General features: G+C 34.4%; 1 pseudogene; it reads right to left on the bottom strand.

The window, feature by feature from the left end:
• The window catches only part of LOC103671841, a 53,312-nt pseudogene that overhangs the window by 5,785 nt on the left and 23,124 nt on the right, over positions 1-24,403 (bottom strand).

The following is a 24,403-nucleotide window of genomic DNA, read 5'->3' as shown; positions in this document are numbered from 1 at the left end:
TTTTTGAAGGCCCTTAAAAGACTAAGTGATCTTTTTATCTCACACCCCAAACCAATGTGAAGTTCATAGTAGCTACAAGAACAAAGGAAAGAATAAATGACATTGCCATGTACTTCCTATGAAGCTACTATGAGAGCATGAAATTCTTTTTAAAAATTACATAAAATGGTTTCCAATTTCAGGTTAAATCCATAGCCTAAAATTCTTTTTCTAGGAGGATGACAGATGGGAGACCCTGAACAAACTTCCAAGCTGAAACAACTAGACAAGTAAGGAAACAGCAGAGCTCCCAAATTTAGTGAAATTAGTAACTCTTGGAGGTAAGTGAAAGACAGTCAGCTCTCAGCCTAGGAGTTTCTTTAGAGACCTTGAGTTTATGCTTTCTGAAGTGCATGAGGCATGAGGAACAAGAGATACATACCAGAATTTGTCAACGTGGAAACACTAAGGAAGACTCCAGAAGAAAAAAATTAAAAAAACAAAAAAAAACAAAAAAAAACAACTAAGAACCCAAGGAATATATTCCTCTTCCAAGAAAGCATGCTTTTCTTGACCCATACACTCAGTGGAAGGGAAAAATAATTTCCACTGAGAATTCCTACTCACAAAGACTGTCTTCCTGTTTTTCAGTCCAAATCCTTGCTACTTTGTTGCATAAGAAAACTGGTTATTTCAGAATTTTTCTTGACACAAAGTACAAATTAATATAAGAAGAAAAATAGTTTATACGTACTGTCACAAGGCTATAAGATCTGTGGTGAACCTATTACTCAATTGGTTTGTTCTGTTCCGTATGTATCAGCTCACACGGCCCCAGAACATTGGATGACTGACCAAGTCCCAACTGATTGTATCAATGCCAGACATCTGACTCCAGACAATTTGTAATTAGAATACAAAGACCCTAAGTAACTTTATAGACACTTTAACTGGAAGATCATGTAGAAATGGAATCAGAGATAGTGGATAGAAGCACAGAAGAAATGTGAGGTGCATATGGAGAAAATGCATATGTGAGGAAAAAGAAGAGGAGCTATAGGTGAATTTTCACCTCCTACTTTTGTTTTTTCAGCTTTATTGAGGTACAATTCACTTCTTACATTTAGTCCCTCAGGAGAAACTCCTATCTTTCAAGCAAATTCCCCTTAGTAATTAAAGCAAGTTTGACTATGTTTCTGACCCTTGAAACTAAATGATCCCAACTATAATAGTACCTTAATGTTAGGTAAGGTCAGGCCTCTTTATAGGTGGAGAAACTGAGATCTAACAGAGTAAACGAAATCCTTGAGGGTAACACAATGAATTACCCATAACTGAGTTCTAGGACTGCTACACCCAAAATACTTTATCTATACTTTCTGATACTGCCTCTTTCCTTTGGTTATTTAACAAATTGAGACAAGTTATTATGCCATTCTTATCCTACCATTGGTAAAGATATAAAGAGTTCACTTTCTAATCAATATTGAATAAACTAACTACTCATTTATGCAATTAGCAGGGGCTGCCTGAGGAATGCGTCTTCCATTGCAGATATGTAAAGAAAGCATGAGGCGGAATATTAAAAACTTTAGAAAGTACTACTTATAATACAGGGACTAAGAGTACGCTCTTGGTCAATAAACAATAACTCTGTTATAGCCAATCTATGGTTATGTGAATGTACTTCAATGAATCCACTCATTTTGCCCATCTCACAATGGTTAGTGCAGTGGCTTGCAACAACTGGCAAGAAAATACAAATTTTATTGGCTGGAAAAAAAAAAAAGGACAAAAAACAAAACCAATGTTTATCAGCTATAGCCCATTTGTTTTCCATGATAAGATGAGGACAAAGAAGCATTGACTTCAGCAAACCCAGTGCCATAGGAAATGCAATTATTACTACTTCACACAAAGAATTATCTACAGTCAGCTTTCTTAGTTGGAGGCACTTATATAATTCATCACTTTAATGAATTTAAATGAATAACCTGTTACGTAATATATTTCTTTTCTGAAGTAACCAAGTATTAGTGCAGTGATCAAATTAATTAATTTTTTGTCATTAGATAAATAGAAATAAAATCTAGTGAATTATATCTACCTTCTTGTCATGAGAGGTTGTTTGTTTTGTTAGATTTTTGGAACTCGGATCCGAAAGAGAAAACCCAAGAATCTACAGACTTCAAAAGCAAATGAAATTATAAGATTCTTACCATGATTACCATTACTATTAATAAAGAATCACTGTCAGGAATATTCAGATGATGCATTTATTCATTCACTCAGAAAACATTAAGACTTAACTTTTCTTCTACCTAAACCTGGCAGAAAGATCTTTACATATTTTTTCAGCTTAATACATATTAATTGAGCCCATATTCCATACCAGACAATGATTGAGAGGCTTGGGAATATCAGTAAACAAAATGGACAAAGATTCTTGCTCTCGTGGAGCTTAAACTAAGCAGTTTATATCTTCCATTTGTTTAATACCTGCCTTGGCTTCCCATCACATCCAAAATAATGTCCAAACTCCTTACTATGGTTTATAAAGTCTGAAATGATGTGATCCTTGTCCACAGTTTGTTTACTGAACACACTCAGTAGCACTGGCCTTGGTGTTCCTGAGATGAGCTGAACCTCCCTCATTTCCTTTGTATTTACCTTCTCCGTGCCAGAACACTCCTTGCTCACATCTATGAAGGACTAACTCTTCCTGGTTTTTAAGGTTTCAGGATAAGTGTCACCGGTTTAAAGACAACTTTTCTCGGAGTGCCTGGGTGACTCAACTAGGTAAGCAGCCAGCTCTTGGTCTGGCTCAGGTCATGATCTCAGGGTTGTGAGATCAAGCCCCACATCCAGCCCTATGTGCAGCCCTAGAGTGGGCTCTGCACTCATCAGGGAGTCTACTTGAGAGTCTCTTCCTCTGACCCTCCCCCGCTCTCACTCTCTCTCTAAAATAAAATAAATATTTAAAGAACTTTTCTAATCACACCATTAAAACAACAACAACAACAACAACAAAACCATCTACTCCAAGTCTTTCTATCATGCTGTGATTTTTTGCCTTAATACAGAAAATATTATTTTATTTGCTGAATTATTTGCTTGTTTATCCTATCTCTTCTCTCTTCGTAGATTGTAAATTTTGTAAGAGTTCTTTTGTTCTTATTCAGTCTTACTTCCAGCCCTTAAAATAGTGTTTGGAATTTATTATGCTGTCATAAAACACATTGTAGAAGGTATAAATAAATAAATCAGTGAATTCATATTTATTTATGCTTTTCTTAGTGTAAAAAAAATCAAACCAATTTTGTAAAGGAATTTAATTACTCATATAACACTACTAATGCATTGCAAAAGTATTGCAAGACAGGAATATACTTAATTTCTCTAATTGACAGACTGATAAAGAGGTGAAAATTAAGAAAAAAGGCTCCTTTTTGAGTGGCTTGCGGTCACCTAATCTTTTCCCTTTTTTAAGCTTATAAATTGTATGATTATTAGAATTATGCCCACACATACAACAGACTTTCTTTGTATGTGGGTTTTGAGATATATTTAAATCAGGATTATAAATCACATAGGGAAATGATTTATGTAAATTGAGAATTCATTAGCATGTATTGAATTATTTTCCCTATAATTCAAGCAAATGGAAGAAGTCAAATGGATCAAGTTGGTTAAAAAAAAAAAAAGAAAGAAAGAAAGAAAAAAAAAAAGCAATTTGCTAATAATTTTTTATTGTTGATAAATGACCAGAAATGATAAGTCCCAGGCTGCAGAAATCTGTTACCTTCATTGTAATTCAAATTGCATACAAGAGACAAGTCTTTCCATGCTTGCAATAAATAGTTGACTTTGTGCCTGAGCTTACTTGCTGGTGACACTGGGCAAAATGCATTTGATCAACATAAAAACATGTCCATTAACTACTGTAAAAGTCCTATTTGTCATTTAATTATTCTAGTTACAGGAAATGTCAAGTAACCTGTTGATGGATATGAGAGGCAAGTAGGAGAGTAAAAAGTGAAACTAGCTTCAATCCTGATTTTGCCACTTAGTGGCCTTAAGAGATCCAGTTTATCTAAACTCTGAGATGCTTGGTCTTTTTTCACATATGAAAAGAAATAAATAATTCCCATGTGACGTGGCTGTAATGAAATTCAAGATAATGTATAGAGTATGTCTGATATACTCAAGCACTGAATAAATATTATTTTTATTCCTTCTCCAAATGTATCCACTTTTGAGGAGCATGGTAGACCTTTAAACTTTGTCTCTCTCACATATATGTTAACTTTCTTACTTGCTTTGAAATGTTTGCCATACACATGAATAAATGCTCCACATCACTTGGTATCAGGGAAATACCAACCAGAACCATAAGGAATAGCACAGGGGACCATAGGAGAAGGGAGGGAAAACTGAATGGGAAGAAATCAGAGAGGGAGACAAACTATGAGTGACTCTGGACTCTGGGAAACAAACTGAGGGTTAAAGAAGGGGGGGTAGGGGAATGGGGTAGCCGGATGATGGGTATTAAGGAGGGCATGTGTTGTGATGAGCACTGGCTGTTCTATGAAACTAATGAGTCACTGAATGTTACATCAAAAACTAATGATGTACTATATGTTGGCTAACTGAACATAATTAAAAAAAAAAAAAACAAACCAATGAGATACCACCTCACACCAGTCAGAATGGCTAAAATTAACAAGACAGGAAATCGACAAATGTTGGCAAGGATGCAGAGAAAGGGGAACCCTCTTACAGTGTTGGTGAGAGTGCAAGCTGGTATAGCCGCTCTGGAAAATAGTATGGAGATTCCTCAAGAAGTTAAAAATAGAGTTACCTTATGACCCAGCAATTGCACTACTAGGTATCTACCCCAAAGATACAGAGGTAGTAAAAAGAAGGGGCACGTGCACCCCAATGTTCATAGCAGCAATGTCCACAATAGCCAAACTGGAAAGAGCCAAGATGTCCATCCACAGATAAATGGATAAAGAAGATGTGGTGTATGTGTATATATATACACACACACAATGGACTATTACTCAGCCATCAGAAAGGATGAATAGTTACCATTTACATTGATGTGGATGGAACTGGAGGGTATTATGCTAAGCGAAAAAAGTCAATCAGAGAAAGACAGTTATATGGTTTCACTCATATGTGGAATGTAAGAAACAGGGCAGAGGACCATAGGGGAAGGGAGGGAAAACTGAATGGGAAGTCATCAGAGAGGGAGGAAAAACCATGGGAGACTCTTAACTATATGAAACAAACTGAGTGTTGCTGCAGGGGAGGTGGGTGGGGGGATAGGGTAGTTGGGTGATGGGCATTAAGTAGGGCATGTGATGTGATGAGCACTGGGTGTTATACAAAACTGATAAATTAGTGAACACTACACCTGAAACTAATGATGTACTATAAGTTGGCTAATTTTATGTGAATGTAAAAGAAATCTTTGTCATAAATTGATTTTTAACCAATTAATTCTGCTGGCCAAAGAGGATCTAGATTCTCTCCATTGCATATAACACTGGTTCACATTATTTACAATATTTGAGCCTTTCATGTTATGACCCTACCATTTATTTTCAGGCTCACATCATTATCAGGCTTTAAGGTTTATGGTTTCCCTTTTTCAAATCTTATTTTCATTGGCACATTTCCTATTTTCTTTTAGTCACCCATTCATTGTTCACCTTCTACATGTTAGTTTCCAATAATGAATCAGCAATAAAAATTCTAAAGTTAGTGTTCACATCTCTTTGGCCTACAGACATAGGGCCAATCAAAGCCACTATTTGAAGCAACACTCTTTGGCTTGTAATATCTCTGTGGTAAAAGGAAGAAATTTTTCTGTTACTGTTATTTGCCTCATTAACACATGTACAGATTTATTCTGAAAGGTGGATTTACTCTCAATTTCTTTTCTCTGATCAATATTTTTTTAAATTTTTTTAAGGTAGACTAGAAAAGAATTGGAGTTAACAAATCTGGATTTGGAAATAATATCTGCAATTTATAGTTTATGTTGACGTGCATATATTGACATTTTTATCAGTTTCATAATTTATAAACTAAAACTAGTGTAACAAATAAAATGGAGCACACATGTAGACAAAAAGCAATTATGTCAGTATCTTTTCCAATTAAGCAACTGATATATCATAATATTTTTGCATATTGAAGATTAAATTTATTCTAGATGTGTTATCATTCTTATATTTTTATACCTCACTTTATTTAAGTCGATATTACATATATGCCTATAACAGATCATCTCTTTCCCTCTTTTATAAACTTGAGGTTGGCATGATACTTTTCTCTTTAAGTTACCATTACTTTTTGTTAACTGAGCAAGTCTTTCCAGCAAGTTAGCAAGCTTTCTGGTGGGCTATGGATTAACTGGAAAAGTCCTCCTCCATCAGTGTATGTATCGCATAATTATATTAGATTCTCAATATATTTTGCCAAAATTAGCATATATTATGCTAATGTCGTTGTAAATAATATGATATCAAGGGGCAGTGAAATGTACAGTACATCACAGGATAGTGAGCTCAAGAAGTTCCTAAATGAATGGCTGGTGTGTATGTGTCAAAGGGCTTTGCTAGATCTGAGATAAACAATTATTACTGTGCAGCAACCATTGACATTGCACCGCTATTTTATAAAGAGTTTATAAAATACGTTTTTAGTACCTCCATTTAAGTAAATATTTATAAGCTTCAGGATCTTCTATTTCTTTAAGCATTATCAATGAGGTCAAAATCATGGTCACTACCTGAGCACCTCTTCTGCCTGCCACCTTTCAAAATCCTGGAAACTAGTTTCACTAAAGCCAGAATTAAGCCCTGAGAAATTCTCTTCTCTCATTTCTTCCTTTATTCATGAATAAGTGAATTTATTTATTCTTTAGGTTAAGTCGGAAGTGAAATAAAGCAGCGCTTTTCAATTTCTTGATCATAAGCCACACACACCTAAGTTTTTCCCTCTGTAACATAGAAGAAAATTATACACATACACTGAAATAATATTTAATAAAATTATACTTGTGTATGTTATCATCTTTATTCTATCTATAAATTTAATTTTTTAAATGATGACTGCGATCCACTAAGTTGGTTTTATAACACACTAATGGGTGGCAGCAAGTACTCTGAAAAATACCAAAATAAAGCAGATCAAAATAGTGAGGTCCTGGTTTTGCTGGTCAGTTGCAATCTCCTGGTGTTACAAAGCGACCATTTACAATGTTTGCTGTGTAATCATGCCAAAAAGGTAGGAAAAAAAGAGAAGTACTAGACGGATGTGGATGAGGAAACTCAAAGCCAAGATTCAGAAGAGCCCATTTTTCTCTGGCCTAGCAGGTACTCACTTTAAGGTAGGTGGCAGGATGGGGTCAAGAAGATATTCAGGTTTCCAAGTCCTAGGCAAACTTTTAAGATAAGCTGGTTCTATTGTGGGAAAAAAAAAATGGAATTACTTCTTCATAAGCTATTTATTACCTAATCTCTAATACCAACACTTAGGTAATAGCAATTACTGATTGTGAGTTGCTCTACTAAATATTCAGATGTATTTAATTCATTTAACTTTCATAAATATCTTATGAGATAGGTACAGTTATTATCCCTAGTTTACAGACCAGGAAAATGAAGCCCAAAGTAGTTAAGTAACTTGCCTGAATTACAGAGCTAATAAGTGTCAGGAATTTTAGTCATTATGGAACATAACCCAAAGTATCTTGTAAGCAAAACTGCATTAATAATTAATAAAAAGAATAATGCATTGTTCATTTTCAGTGGATTGTACCCTTCCAAGATGCTTCTTTTGCATGGAACATGATGTGTTTGTAAGGAAAAGTTGCACCAATTTCTGATGGTAGTTAATTCTGCAAGCACTCTACAACAGGTGTAAATTGGGATTACTAATGTGATTAATCCAAAGAAAGATTTCAAGGAAATATCAACAGAGAAATATATTCAGGCAATGATTTTGAGTGAAAGTGAAGAGCATATAACACTTTTCTTCAATATGGAATAACCAATGGAGACAAGATATCCTGATATTATCAATGAGAAATAGCCATTCCGTAGCAGAAAAGACAAAACTCAAAGAAGAGGGTATCTCTGCACTGAAGTCTTATAAATAAAACAATATTATATATGTACATAAAGTGTAAAATTATTTTTATATAGGTTTCTCCCTGTTTGTTAATCATGGTATTTTTTCAGGTTGTAGTCTTCCAAGAATACGTTAATTTTGCTTTCACGATGATGGGCAAAAATTCAAAATCTTTCAGGCTCTTTGTTGCTCAGTGTCTTAAGAGAGTTCTTTCTGTAACTTTGACAATGGACTGACCACTTGCGAGTGATAATGTAGTTTCTGACAATACCAGAGTCCAAAGCTCTTATCTCACTCTCAGGATTGCCTCTGATATAGGAACTAGAGCCATTAGAACTCTGTCATCCATAAACGCATAATGGACAGTAACAATGTACTCAAAGGGACTTTAAGTCAGGAAAAAAAAAAAAAAAAGATGAACACTTAGATCATGTGCTCCCAGAAAATTAAAACTACTGAAGGAGAGAGATGATAAGAATAAAATGGTTGTAATGATGGTGGTAATGGTGGCAGTAATGGTAATAAGTAATATCATGATTAGTAAAAATCATAATACTAACAATAAGATGTATTCTTTCTACCTGAAGACAACTAAAAAAAACTGTAATAAAATATTATTTTAAAAATCTTTTGACATGTTTAATACAATAGTGATTAATTACTGAGATAATATCCAGGAGAGACCTAGATTTCAGCAGTACGCCAGCACATGAAGCCACCTTTCCTTGAGGCTGACAACAAAGAAATGAAGCAGAGAAGCTTTATTTGTGTTTTTGATAGCCAACTGGAACTTGAGGGACAAAAATCCACAGTATAGGGCCTGACAAGTGTGGGAATCTGGAAAGATCATTCTTTGGGTTCAGACCCCAAAGAGTTGTTCAGAAATTGAAAGGAATTGGAGGAAGGCCAGCTATTACATGACTTTCTGACCAATTTCATATCATTTGCATAACGAAGAAAAACTTCAAGACTTCAACTAGGACTAAAATGATCTTTCATTATGTAGGTCCTCTGGCACCTAGTAAAGAAAAGGAAGGTAAGATCATCTAAGACTCAAATATTTGTTCAAATTATTTTTTCATATATGATGGCTAAACCACAATCAAAAATAGATAGATGAAGAGAAAATAAAATATGAGTGAGAAATAAATGAGAAGAGAATATCCTCTCTGGTACTGGAAATACTTGGCTAGCTTAACAGAAGATTAGACCAGCTGAAGGGTGACTAACAGAAGTCTCAAGCAAAATACTAAGTGGTTAAAAAACTATAAATACAATCTCTTTAAGATAGAGGAATAGATAGGGGCACTGGGTGGTTCAGTCAACTAAGCATCCGACTCTTGATTTTGGCTCAGGTCATGATAGAGTTGTGAGATCGAGCCCCGCCTCACGCTCCATGCTCAGCAGAGAGTCTGCTTGAGATTCTCTCTCTTCCTCTCCCTATGTCCCTCCCCACTGTTTGCTCTCTCTCTCAAATAAGTAAATAAATCTTTTAAAAAAGGATAGAGAAATGGAAAATAATGAATACATACCATACAACTGGAGAACTAGGAAATAAATTTAGAGAAGGAAAATAAATAAAATTGTAGGATTAAAAGAGAAGAGCCAAAATATTATTTGCAAATGATATATTCAATTAAGTAGAAAATCCAACTGAATCTACAGATAAACTACAATGATTCAACATAGTTTCGGGCACAAAATCAATATACAAAATGAAGCGCTATTCTGTACAGGCTATAATCAAAGAAAAAGGATAACAGAAAAGATATATGCTCACTCAGAGCATATAACATATAAAGCAAAACCTCTTAAAACGTAATGTTGACTTGATTAAAATAGGATTATAGCAGCATTTTAATACATTTTGTTTTTAAAATCTGCTCCAGAAAAGTAATTGTGTTTCAAGGATTAAAATAATACAATTAATTTTAAAAACTCAAGTCAGTAAAAATACAAACAAATTCTAACACTTCAGGGAATAAGTGTGTTTTTGCATGTCTATGAAACATCAACAAAAAAGCAATATAATTTATATAAAAAGAACAGTGAGTTTCAGACTACAACAAAGGTAAATTTTGAAAACTTATCAAAAGATATTTATTTGTAAATAAATATTTGCAAAAATATTTACGATAACTGAAATTTAAATTAGGAAAAACTGAAATAGCAAATTAACTAGAAAGCAGCACAAACACATTAACATAAAATCTATGCAAAACTGCAGAAGCTGAACTTAAGATACATTTATAAATTTAAATGCCTTTATTCCAGAGGAAATACTGAAAGTGTAGGAACTTGGAACAAACCTAATGCAAGTAAAAAGAGAATGTAATGAAATAAAAGATATAGGAGGAATAATTAAAAGATGAAATTAGTAAAAATGTTTAAGTAGAAAATATATATATATATTCGATGTGACTTTTCTGGAAACACAACAACAACAGTAATATAAATTAATCCTTTATGAGTGTGACTGAAGAAAAAGAGTAGAAAAAAGTAAACATAAAGGTAGGGCATTCCAAGATGACAGCGTAGGAAGACCCTGAACTCACCACCTTCCCACAGACACATCAAACATATAGCCATATATGGAACAATTCCTTGTGAAAAAGAATTGAAAACTAGCTGAATTATTCCTCCACAACAAAGAAAAAAAGGATAGGATAGGCAGGAGAGCCAGAGACACCATCTGGAGAAAAATCATACTCCTGGCATGATGACCAAAATAAGGAAGGATCTCACAAGTCCATATATCCTCCCAAGAGAGGCATTTGTGCCCCATATAAGGCACCCCAAACCTTGGGACCTGTACCACAGAAATGAGTCCCCAATGCCTTAGAAAACCAATAGGACTGACCATGATACCCAAAGGGCTATGAGGAACTGACTCCTTTCAAAGAACCTGTGAACAGTCTCACCCACCCCAGGACCCAGTGCAAAAGCAGCAGTTTGAAAAGCACCTAGACTATATGTGAAAAAGATGAATCTGCTAATCTTAAAGCATCTGCTGAAGGGACAGGGAACAACTGAGTCATTCTATGAGATGGAGGTACCAAAATCATCGTTTTTGTACTCCCCCTCTATCCTGCTAGGGCACACTGGCACACATGTACATGGCACTCTTCTACTCATTTGCTAAGGCTAGCAGAGGCAAGCAGTCATGGCATTTTCCTGCTGCCTTGCTGAAGCTGGTGGTCTGTGCCATTGCATCACACCTGCACTGCCTTGTTGGGGTAAGAGAGTACAAGAAGTCACAGCATTCCATTGCTGCCTAGCTGCAACTGTTGGGTGTACTGCAAAGTAGGCACTTATCTGCTGCCCCATTGAAGGCTGAGGGCATGCATGGCCAAGCTATTCTCCTGCTCCCTTGCTAAAGTTGGCAGTGCTTCCTGCACTCTGCAGCTTCATCACTAAATCCAGCAGACACACACAATCAAGGCATGTTCTTGTTGCCTTGCTAAAGCCAGCAGGTGTGCCCTGCCACCTTTGCTCTCCAGCTACATTGCTAATGCTGACAGGTATGTGCAGTTCACAGAAGTGATGATGCTTGATCATCTGGCCCAGGCCGCCATTGGGGCTTGAGTTCCTGGGCTCCACAGGATTGTGACAATGAGAAAGCAGTTCCTAGTAGGTTACTACCCACAGGGCACTGTACAAACAGAAGACTGAAACACACCCCCAGTCTTCCTATGAAAAAGGCCTAGTTACTTGTCCAGCAGCTTCACCAGAGGGACAGGCTTTAGACTTTGCCACACACCTAGAGACTGTGAAGCAGCTCCCAAGAAGCAAAAGCAGAGAACGCTATCCTTGTGCTCTCCCCTGGCTTCACCATAGCTCAACAGTACCTCCTAGAAAGGAGCTTATACACCCTTCTGGAGCCCCCTGAAACTGTTACCCATGGGAAACCTTCAGATCTCATCTGGAGGACAGCAGGTTTATGACTGCATCTCCACAGGACTACATAGGGCTGCATACTTTAAAAGCTGCTGCCTGAGGACCTGGCTTCCAATTAGCTTGAAACTAGGTACTAAATGAAATCCCTCACCTTGGAACACTGACAGAACTTGTCATATCCTCAACAGGGACCTATCAACAACAAATTGAGCTGCTTGGACAACCATAAAGATTGAAAGACAACTAAGAACTAAGGCAAAGTTGAGCAATAAGGTTCATCACCTACACAAAACCATACCTTCAAGACTGACAGAGGTAGCTCTTTAGCCTAATACAAAAAAAAAAAACAAAACAAAACACAGAGTTAAGCAAAATGAGGAAACAGAGGAATATGTTCCAAACAAAGGAACAAGATAAAACCTCAGAAAAGATCTCAATAAAATGGAGATAAGTAATCTACCTGATAAATAATTCAAAGTACTGGTCATAAAGATTCTTATCAAAGTAGGGGAAAGACTGGATAAAAGTGAGAACTTAAACAGAGAGGGGAAATATAAGAAAGTACCAAACAGAAATCACAGAGCTAAAGAATAAAGTAATGAACTAAAAAATACACAAGAGGGGTTCAACAGTAGACTAGATGAAGCAGAGGAATAGATCAATGACATAAAACACAGGGCAGTGGGACTCACCCAAATACAAAAGCAAAAAGAAAAAAATAAATAAATAAATGAAGATAGCTTAAAGGACCCATTGGAAAACCTCAAGTAAAATAATGTTCACATCGTATGGATTCCAAAAGAGAAACAGAGAATGGGGCACAAAACTTACTTGAAGAAATAATAGCCGAAAACTTCCCTAACCTGAGGAAGGAAATAGACAACCAGATCCAGGAAGCTCAGTAAGTTCTGAATAAGATAAACCCAAATAGATCCACACCACACATTATAATTAAAATATGAAAACTTAATGCAAGAAGCTTAAAAGCAGCAAAAGAAAAACAATTTGTTACATATAAGGGAAACTTTCACAAGACTATCAGTACATTTTTCAGCAAAAAGTTTGCAGGCCAGGAGGGAGTGGAAGGATACATTCAAAATGCTAAAAGGATGGGGCACTTGGGTGGCTCAGTTGGTTAAGTAGCAGCCTTTGGTTCAGGTCATGATACCAGAGTCCTGGGATCAAGCCCTGCATCAGGCTCCCTACTCAGTGGGAAGCCTGCTTCTCCCTCTCCCTCTGCCACTCCTCCTGTTTGTTCCCTCGCTCTCTCAAATAAATAAATAAAATCTTTTTAAAATAATGCTAAAAGAAAAAAAAAACACAAACAAACACAGACTTCCAACCAAGAATACTCTACCCAGCAAAGTTATCACTTAGATTGAAGGAGAGATAAAGAGGTTTGCAGACAAGGAAAACCTGAAGGAGTCCATCACCACTAAACCAGCTCTACAAGAAATGTCTACGGTCCTTATTTAAGCTAAAAAGAAAATGCACTAATTCATTTTAAGAAAATAAATGAAAGCAAAATTCTCAATGATAAAGGTAAATATATAGCAAAGACAGTGGATCACCTATAAAGTTACTATAAAGGTTAAAGACACAAGTAGTAAAATTATAACTACACTAATTGGTTAAGAAATACACAAAATAAAAAGATGTAAAATGAGATATCAATAACAAAATGTGGGTGGGGGGATAAAAATATAGTTTTAAAATGCATTCAAACATAAGTTCCTATCAACTTTAAATAAACTGTTACAAATATAGGATGTTATATGGGAACCTCATGGTAACCACAAAGCAAAACCTATAGTAGGTACACAGAACATAATGAAAAATGAATATAAACATAATACTACAAAACAGGAAAAGAGAGCAAGAGAAGAAGAAAGGGAAAGAGGAATTACTAAAACAGACAGAAAACAATGAATAAAATGGCAAATAAGTAAAGACCTATCAATAATCACTTTAAATGTGAATGGACTAGATTCTACAATCAAAAGACAGAGTGGATTAATGGATTAAAAAAAAAAGACTCACCTAAAATGGCTTAATGGATTAAAAACAAAAACAAGACACTTCAAATGTAAGAAACAGACTGAAAGTGATGGTAAGGGAAAAGGTATTCTATGCAAATGGAAATTTTAAAAATGTTGAAGTAGTTATTATGCTCATATCAGACAAAAGAGACTTAAAGACTGTAATGAAGACAAAGAAGGACATACATAATGATAAAGGGGTCAGTGCAACAAGAAGATATAACATTTGTAAATATACGTGCTTTTAACATAGGAGCACCAAATATATAAAGCAAATATTAAACAGACCCAAAGGAGAAACTGTCAGCAATACAATGATGGTAGAGAACTTTAATATCCCATTTTTATCAATGGATAGATCATCCAAAGAGAAAATCAATAAGGAATCATTAGCCTTAAAGAGCACATTAGACCGTATGGACTTAATAGATATGTACAGAACATTCCATCCAAAAGTAGCAAAATACATACTCTTCCCAAGGGCACATGAAAATACACATGAAGCAGTCTTCAGGACAAATCACATGTTAGGCCACAGAACCAGTCTTAATAAATTTAATACTGAAATCATATCAAGCATCTTTTTTGACCAAAATGGTATGAAACTAGAAATTAATTATAAGAAAAAACATGAAAAAAATGTGAAGATAAAACAACATGTTACTGAACAAACATTGGGTAAAAGAAATCAAGGGAGAAATTAAATCTTAGTGATTCTAAGAGAGAAGTTTATAGCAACACAGGCAGACCTCAAGAAACAAGAACACTCTCAAATAAATGAACTAAGTTTACACTTAAAGGAAATACAAAAAACAATACAAAGCCCAAAGTTAGCAGAAGGAAGGAAATAATAACTATCAGAAAGGAAATAAATGAAATAAAGACTAAAAAAATAGGAAAGATTAATAAAACTAAGACCTGGTTCTTTGAAAAGATAAATAAAACTGACAAACTTTTAGCTAGATTCACAAAGAAAAAAAGAGAAAGGGTTCATATAAATAAAATCACGTGATGTGATGAGCACTGGGTGTTACATGAAACAGATGAATAACTGAACTCTACATCTGAAACTAAAGATGTACCATATGTTGGCTAATTGAATTTAAATTTAAAAAAAAATAAATACAATCAGAAATGAAAGAGAAGTTACAACTGGTACTACAGAAATACAAAGTATTGTAAGAAACTCTGATGAACAATTACAGGCCAACAAATTGGACAATCTAGAAGAAATGTACAAATTCCTAGCAACAAACAAAAAATCTTCCAAAACTAAATTCTGACAAATTAGAAAAGTTGAATAGACTAATTAATAGTAAGGAGATTGAATCAGTAATCAAAAACTTCCTAACAAACCAACCCAGGACTAGACAGCTTCACTGGTGAATTCTAGCGAATTATTCAAAGAAGATTTAAATCCTGTCCTTCTTAAACTCTGCAAAAAAACAAAACAAAAAAACAAAAACAAAAAAAAAAACAAAACAAAAACCAAAGTGGAAGAAACACTTCCAAACTTCCAAATGAGGCCAGCATTACCCTGATACCGAAACCAGACAGACACCACCAAAAAAAAAAAAAAAAAAAAAAAATTACAAGCTGATATCCCTGATCAACAAAGATGCAAAAGTCCCCAATAAATATTAGAAAACTGAATTTAATAATACATTAAAAGGATCATACACCATGATAAAGTAGAATTTCTTCCAAGGATGCAAGGATGGTTCAACACCAACACATTAATCAGCTTGATATAGGACATCAAAAAAATGAAGGATAAAAATCATCTGCATCATCTTGATAGACGCAGATACAACATTTGACAAAATTCAACATACATTCATGATAATACCTCTCAAAATGTGGGTATAAAGGAAACATACCTCAACAGAAAATACATAACAAGCCCACAGCTAACATCATACTCAATTGTGAAAAGCTGAAAACCTTCCCTATAAGATCAGGCAAGACAAGGATGCCCATTCTCACCACTTTTATTCAACATTTTATGGGAAGACCTAGCCAGAGCAATTATACAAAAGCAAATAAAAGGCATCAAAATTGAAAGAAAAATTAAATTGTCAGTAGTTGCAGACAACATGATTTTATATACAGAAAACCCTAAAGACTCCTCCAAAAAACTGTTAAAACAAATTCAATAAAGTCACAAGATACAAAATCAATATACATAAACCAGTTGTGTTTCTATACACTAAGAAACTATTAGAAAGAAAGATTAAGAAAACAATCCCATTTATAGCTGCATCAGAAATAATACCTCGGAATATTTTTAATCAAGGAGGTAAAAGACCTATACTTTGAGAACGATAGACAATGATGAAAGAAACTGAAGAAAACATAAACAAATGGAAAGATATTTCCTGCTCATGGATTAGAAGAATTATTATTGTTCAAATGTCCATATTACCCCAAGCAATATACAGATTCAATGCAATCCCTACCAAAATTCCAACAGCATTTTTCATAGTAATACGACAAGCAATCCTAAAATTTATGTGAAACTACAGAAGACTCCAAGTAGCCAAAGCAATCTTGAGAAAGAATAACAAATCTGGAGATATCATGCTCCCTGACTTCAAACTATATTACAAAGATAATTAAAATAGTACAGTATTCACACAAAAACAGATACATAAATCAGTGAAACAGAATAAAGAGCCCAGAAATAAACCCACACATAAGCACAATTAATTTACAACAAAGGAGACAACAGAAAACAATGGTGGAAGGACAGTCTGTTCAACAAATGGTGCTTCGTAAACTGGACAGTCACATACAAAAGAAAGACGCTAGACTACTATTTTATACCACAAACAAAAATTAACTCAAAATGGATTAAAGACTTGAATGTAAGATCTAAAAACATAAAACTCGTAGAATAAAACACAAGCAGTAAGCTACCTGACATAGTCTTGATGATAAATTTTCTTGGATCTGATTCCAGAAGAAAAGACAACAAAAATAAAAATAAACAAGTGGGACTTCATCAGACTAAAAACCTTCTCACAGCAAAGGAAACCATTAACACCTACTGGATGGAAGAAAATGTTTGCAAATCACATACAGGGTTAATATCCAAAATATATAAAGAACTCATATAACTCAATAGCAAAAAAGATCCAATTAAAAAATGGGCAAAGGAGCTGAGCAGACATTTTTCCAAATAAATAAAGATGCCCAAAAGGCACATGAAAAAAATGCTCAATGTCACTATTCATCAGGTAAATGCAAATCAAAACCAGAATGAGCTAACACCTCACATCTGTTAGAATGACTATTATCAAAAAGACAATAACAAGTGTTGATAAGGATATGGAGAAAAAGGAACCTCAGTGTACCACTGGTGGGAATGTAAACTGATGCAGCCATTATGGACAGTAGAGTGAAGGTTCTTCAAAAAATTAAAAATAAAACTACCATACGATCCAGTAATTCCACTTCTATATATTTAACTAAAGAAAATGAATTCAAAAAGTAAATAAAAAAGATATATGAACGTTTATGTTTACTGCAACTTACAATAGTCAAGATATGGAAACAACCTAATTGTCCAGTGATGGATGAATAAAGAAAATGTGGTAATACACACACACACACACACACACACACACACACACACACACACACACACAAACACACACAATGGAATACTATGCAGCCATTAAAAAGAATGCAAACTTGCCATCTGCACGAACATGGATGAACCGAAGTGAAGTAAGTCAGAGAAAGACAAATACTTTATGATCTCACTTACATGAAGAATGTAAAAAAAGAAAGAAAGAAAAAAAGAGAACAACAAAAATCATACATACAGAGACAGAAGGGTGGTTGCCAGAGTGCAGGGGTGAGTTAGGAGGTGTTGAAATGAGGATAGGGGGTCAAGAGGTACATACTTCCAGTTACAAAATAAATAACTCATAGGGTTGTTATGTACAGCATGGTGACTACAGTTAATAATATTGCAGTGCATAATTGAAAATTGTCAAGAGAGTAAATCCTAAAAGTTAACTTTGTTTATGGTTAGTAACTAGATTTATTGTGGTGATAACTTCACAATGTATACAAATATCAAATCATTATGTTGTACACCTAAAATCAATATAATGTTGTACGTCAATTATACCTCAATAAAACTTTTTTAAAAGAAGAAATGAAATGACATAATTATCAGTAAAGAAAAAACCAAACATTATAAAATAATAAATACTAAGTACATGACTTCAATGAATTTTAAAAAATTCTAGAGGAAATGTTTGAATTCCTTTAAAAATATAAACTTGGGATGCCCGGGTTGCTCAATCAGTTAAGCGTCTGCCTTCTGCTCATGTCATGATCCCAAGGTCCTGGGATCAAGTCCCATAGCGGGCTCCTTGCTCAGCAGGGAGCCTGCTTCTCCCTCTGCCTGCTGTCCCCCCTGCTTGTGCTCTCCCTTGCTCTCTCTGACAAATAAATAAAAATTTTAAAATATATATATAAACTTAACATTCTCAACCCTGAGTACTCATTATAATCACTGCATAGAATTTGGAACAAAAAATTACCAATGTTTAGGCCCTACCATAGATCAATTAAATCAGGGTATCTGGGAATGGAGCCCAGCTTGTTTAAAGCTCCTCAGTTGGTAGTGATGGATGCTGAAAATTGAAAGCTTATATTTTCAACAGAAGATTCATTTCCTCTGTTCTCATATCTGTTGTCATTAGTTTACTTAATACTGTAGAATATATTGAAAAGGAGGTTAAGAAACACCAATTAAAAGATACAAGAATCACATGAAATCACAGGTGAACTCCATTTAACTTTTAAAGAGAGGTGGAAAGTCATTTTAATATTTCATTTCATAGTAAAAGATGGAAAGCCTCCCAATTCATTCCATAATAACAGTAGAAACTTAAAACCAACACTTGATTAAAATAATAATAATATCGAAATATAAAGTTTCGGTATTCAAATATAAAGTTTCAGTATTCAAAAATGAGACCCAGGACCTATGCAGACAAATTAAAAGAATTAAGCAGCAAGAAGACATCTAACCTAATTTTAACTGCCCTATTCAGGATAAATTCTATCATGGCCTTTCCTTCATTAATGGAGAAAGCAGCTGGGGAGAGCTGCACTTTAGAAATAACCTGATGGAAAGAAAGCTAAAACATTCTCCTGGTAACATTGGAACCTAGCCTGTGTAAAGCGCCTTAAAGTCATTTTATCTAATCCTACTTTTTCACATTTGCCATTAAAATTATTTCTTGGTAACCTTAGTTCCTCTTATTCATAATCATCCTGTGTTTCATTAAGATGGAATATTAATTATATGTCAACAAACAGAGATTTGCATTATGGGACTCTACCAGATAGCTGAAGTCTCCTTATAAATGAACAAAAGAACAAACAAGAACACGTACTTTTTCCTGTGTAAAATACTATTATTATTTTAAATCTACACTAATTAATCATTGCTCTAATTTTCCATCTGGTATTTCTTTCGCAAACCTACAAAATCAGTTTTGTGCCTTTCTCCTTTGATATTCACCAAAATGGTTCCCATGAAGGGACCCTCAGAATGTGAATTTCTACATAATACACGTCCGTCTACAACATATTCTAGGCATAAGGAGATAAGATAGAAACAGTGCCAAAAAAAGATACTTTGCAAAGTACCAAGGAAAGAACTGAACACAGAGTTGTCTTATTTAACAAATTACTCTAACCAGGCCTTGAACATAAACAAACAACGCTTATCTTTTCAGTGGGTTTCTGTGGTTTCTCAACACATAGAAAAATCACAATTATTTAATTGATGCCATCACTGAAACTTTGCAGTTTTTATTGTTTTTAGTATTATGAACCCTATAGTGAGAAGGTCCTTTTGGTTAGAATCGGCAAAGTGGGCAGATTTATGAACACAGTTAACCAGGTTTTTTGTGTGTATTGTCCAATCTCAATTCAGAGAAAATGTATCATTCTCAAAATATTCTCTACCATATTCAGTGTTGTCAACAATTTATCTAACTAATATGTCAATTTCCTCTTCTCTTTTAGTAATAATTCTATAGGTGACCTTTTCACATGCAAAAACTGTGGGTCTATTCAAAACAACCAGAAAGCAAAAACTGTACATAGGCCATGACACTCTCAGTCCTCATTACTATCAATGGGTATAAAGAGGGAAAGAGCTGACAAGTGTTATTATAGTAGAATGTTGCATAAGTATGAAAGTGAATGTCTATAGGGTCACAGACCTAAACAGATTCCTAACCACAGAGGCAAAATCTACTGAGGCAAATAATACCATGCAAACCTTTTTCTATGGCTTATCTCCTAACATTCCAGCATATTTTAAAACATATGAAAGGTTGTGTTATAGGAATGAAATTGAATGAGTCAAGAACCAGTAAGTTCAAAAATGTATGTTTGAATTATTCTTGGTTGTGTAGCCACAGACTGTGGTAAGCTAGAGAACAAATATGAATGGATTCACAAATACCTTCTTGATTTGAGGAGGGATAATGCAGCATTGAGTTATAGAGCAGTAATAAAAGAGCAGATTAGATAAACTAGTCTAGAATATCTGCATTTATGGATATTATTCTATTTGATCCAGCCTTGTAAGGATTCATGCAATTCCCATTAGGTGCAAAGGGAAATGCATAAAGAACTGAAGCATTTGTTTACCTTATGATTAAACATCACATCAACAGTATTTTTTAATCTCTGAGTGCAATGAGTTCCATTAGGTATGCTATCAAACACCCTAACTTGATTATTCCCTTGGCCCTCACAGGTGGCAGTGGCATTGTTGTCATAAGGTGGAACATGGGAAAAAGAGATGGCCGACACTTGAGGCTCATAAATGGAGAAATGAAGAGGCTGTGGTTGCTGGAGACACAAAGAAACTGAGGAGTCAAGAAACTAGAATATCGGGAGGGAAGATCCATAAGGACAGAACTGGAAATGACACATAAGTCATATAGATCAGTTCTTCAGCAAGTTTTTGAAGATAAATACAAAAGGGGAATGAATCAGTAATGTCAATATCTCAGTAGCAAGGGCCCCAAACCATGAAAAATCAGGGCAGAGATATATTGGTTGGATGATTACAAGATAAACAAAATGAATGACAGCGGTGTTACAAAGCAAAGGAAAGATGATTTAGAAACACATAGTTTAAAGTGTGTTTACACCCATGAAGTGATATATACTATTACTTGAGAGTGGACTTAGCATAAATGTAATGTATATTATAAACAAACATTTAATTTGTATACATTATAAAATATATTGTATAATATTCATTATATAATATATATGCCACATATTCTGTAAACGTGTATTGTAGAAATATACATATTATTTATAATTATATATTATTATATAGGTACACATTAATGTAAATATATTTAATTTGTAGATGTTATAAATGCTTATTGTACAGTTGTAAATGTATACTGCAAAACCTAGGGCAACCACTAAAAATTTTTTAGAAGTATAATTAATATGCTAACAAAGGTGAGAAAATTCAAGCATATAAAATGCACAATTAAAACTGGAGAAGGCATAATAAGAGGGGAAAAAGAAATTACTAGTACAATGAATAGTGAATGATTACAAAAATGGTAGATAGTAAATCAACTCTATCAAAATCACTTAAATGTGATTGGTCTAAACACACCAACTAAAATACATAGACTATCAGAGCTGATTTAAAAAAATATCCAAATACATGTTGTCTATAAGAAACCCACTTTAAAATAAAGACGTAGGAGGGCACTTGGGTGGCTCAGTTGGTTAAGCAGCCATTTCTGGATTTCAGCTCAGGTCATGATCTTGGGGTTGTGGGATTGAGCCTCCCATTGGGCTCCATGCTTAGCACAGAGTCTGCTTGTCCTTCTCCCTATGCTCCTCCCCGCAGCTAACTGATTCTCTTGCATGAGCTCTCTGTCTAGACTGGATGAATAAAATCTTTAAAAATACATACATACATACATAAAGACATAGTTATGTTGACAATAAACAGATGAAGAAATATGTACCATGATATCATTCATCAAACAGCCTATTAATTACAAAGGAGATTTCAAAAAACAAGGAAAACACTCAGGGATAAAGAGGCATTACATAATGATAAAGAGTCAATTCTATAAGAATACGTACCAATCCTTAACTTATATGCTCCTAAAATAAGAACATCAAAATATGTGAGGAAAAATCTCATACAAATGCTAAGAGAAACAGATAAATCTATTCTTATAGTTTGAGATTTTAGCAGTTCTCTTTTCTATTGGCAGATGAAGCAGGCAGAAAATCATTAAGGATATAGTTGCCTTGTATAGTATCATCAATCAACCTGATTTATTTGACATTTATAGGATATCTATCCAATGACATTACAATACACATTATTCTCAAGTTCATACAGAACATTCAGCAAGACAGACCACATTCTGGGCCATAAAACACACCTAAATTAATTCAAAAGAATAGAAATCATAAAAAAATATATGATAGACCATAGTGGTATTACACTAGAAATCAATAAAAAGAAAGACAGGAGGTAAACCCAAAATATCTGGAGATTAAACCACAGACTACTAAATCAAGCATGGGTCAAAGGAGAAGTCTCAGGAGGAATTTTAAAATACTTTGAAATTAATGAAAATAAAACTTAAAATTTGTTAGATGCAGTGGAAACAGTGCTTAGAAGGAATTTTAGAGCATTACATGGTATTAGTAGAAAAAATAATTCTAAAATCAATAATCTAAGCCTCCATAAAACTAGAAGTGTTTTCAACTTAAAGCTAACAAAATAATTTAAAAAATTAGAGCACTTAAGTCAATAAAATTGAAAATAACGTAAAAATCAATGCAGAAAATCAACAAAAGGTGGTTTTTTGAAAAAGTGAATATAACTGATAAGTCTGTATCTGGGTTAAATGAGAAAAAAAAAGAGAAAATAAAAATTACTACTATTAGAAATGAGACATCATCACTACTGATCCCACAGTCCTCAAAAGTGTAATAAAGGTATAGTATGAACAACTCTATGTTCACAAATCTAATAACTGAGTTGAAATGGATCAATTCCTTGAAAGACACAAATTCCTAAAACTTATACAAGGAGAAATAGATCATCTGAGTAGAGCTATTATCTGTTAAAGATACTGAATCAGTAATTAATAACCTCACAAAAAAGATATTATTAAACTCAAGTGATTTCACACGTAAATTGTATCAAGAACCTAAGAAAGAATATATGATACCATGTACTTGTCAAAACCCAGAGAATTTTACAGCACAACGAATGAGCCTTCATGTATGCATATTAAAAATACATTTTTAGGAGTTTGGAAATCCCAGGAAAAAATGCAGACTGTGAAAAGTGCACCTAACCGTATTACAAATGTATGAAACAATCTCACTGAAGGTAATGGCAGGGGCAGGGGGGGAGGAGGTGCTGACCTAAGTAATATTGGAATGAGCGAACTCTGTAAGATGAAAGGCAAAAGAACTGTACTTTAGCTGATAAAAAGGTTTCCCAGGGGGTTATCGGTTAACAATTCTGCTGCTGTTATTCAAGTTTATGGAAATATAACAATTAAATGGATGGCAAAAGGTGGCAGCCAGGTTTCACATTTTTTGGAGTTGAAGTTTAAAGATAAGCATGGGAGGAAATAAAAGTGATCCATGGAAATAAATTAGAGTTGGACACACCAGTATGGACCTATGTTTAGTTTATTATATATAGATTGTTAAATATAGGAATGTTTATAGATATGTCTACATACACATACAATCTTTGATTACCTGAGAAATAAATGACACCCTTGTAGCAATGAGCATGCTCGGTGTCTAGATATTGGTTTTTGATACCATTCTCCAATAATAGAAACAAGGACTCCTTGGAGAAATGGCTAACTCTAGGACTGGGGCAGGAAATATATAAGATGAGCCTGAAGTATGTGCCAGCACATAAGGAAGTGTTCAAAAAACCAAAAATCCCACTTTAATGAGGGTATGTCAAAGGTACACAGGAACCAAGGGAAAGAGCTCCCAATGGCCAACACTATAAAAATCTGACAAATAAAATAGAATTGTGTTGAATTATAACGCAGAGTATAAAATAAGCACTCCTGAGTTGATACTTCTATAAATAAATTACTGAATAAATAAGTGAAGAAGAGACAAATATCCCATGTAGAAAAATTCCAAATTATCTACATAGATACTCTACCCTCAAGGATGGGGAACATAATACCATGCTTTAGGTATGGACTGCACTTGGAGATTCTCTTACAAAGAGTACAATATGGAATGGGGGGGGGGGG

This window comes from Ursus maritimus, unplaced genomic scaffold (genome assembly GCF_017311325.1).
Source record: "Ursus maritimus isolate PB19 unplaced genomic scaffold, ASM1731132v1 scaffold_6, whole genome shotgun sequence".
Lineage (NCBI taxonomy): Eukaryota > Metazoa > Chordata > Mammalia > Carnivora > Ursidae > Ursus > Ursus maritimus.
This window is presented reverse-complemented; position numbering and strand designations above follow the sequence as displayed.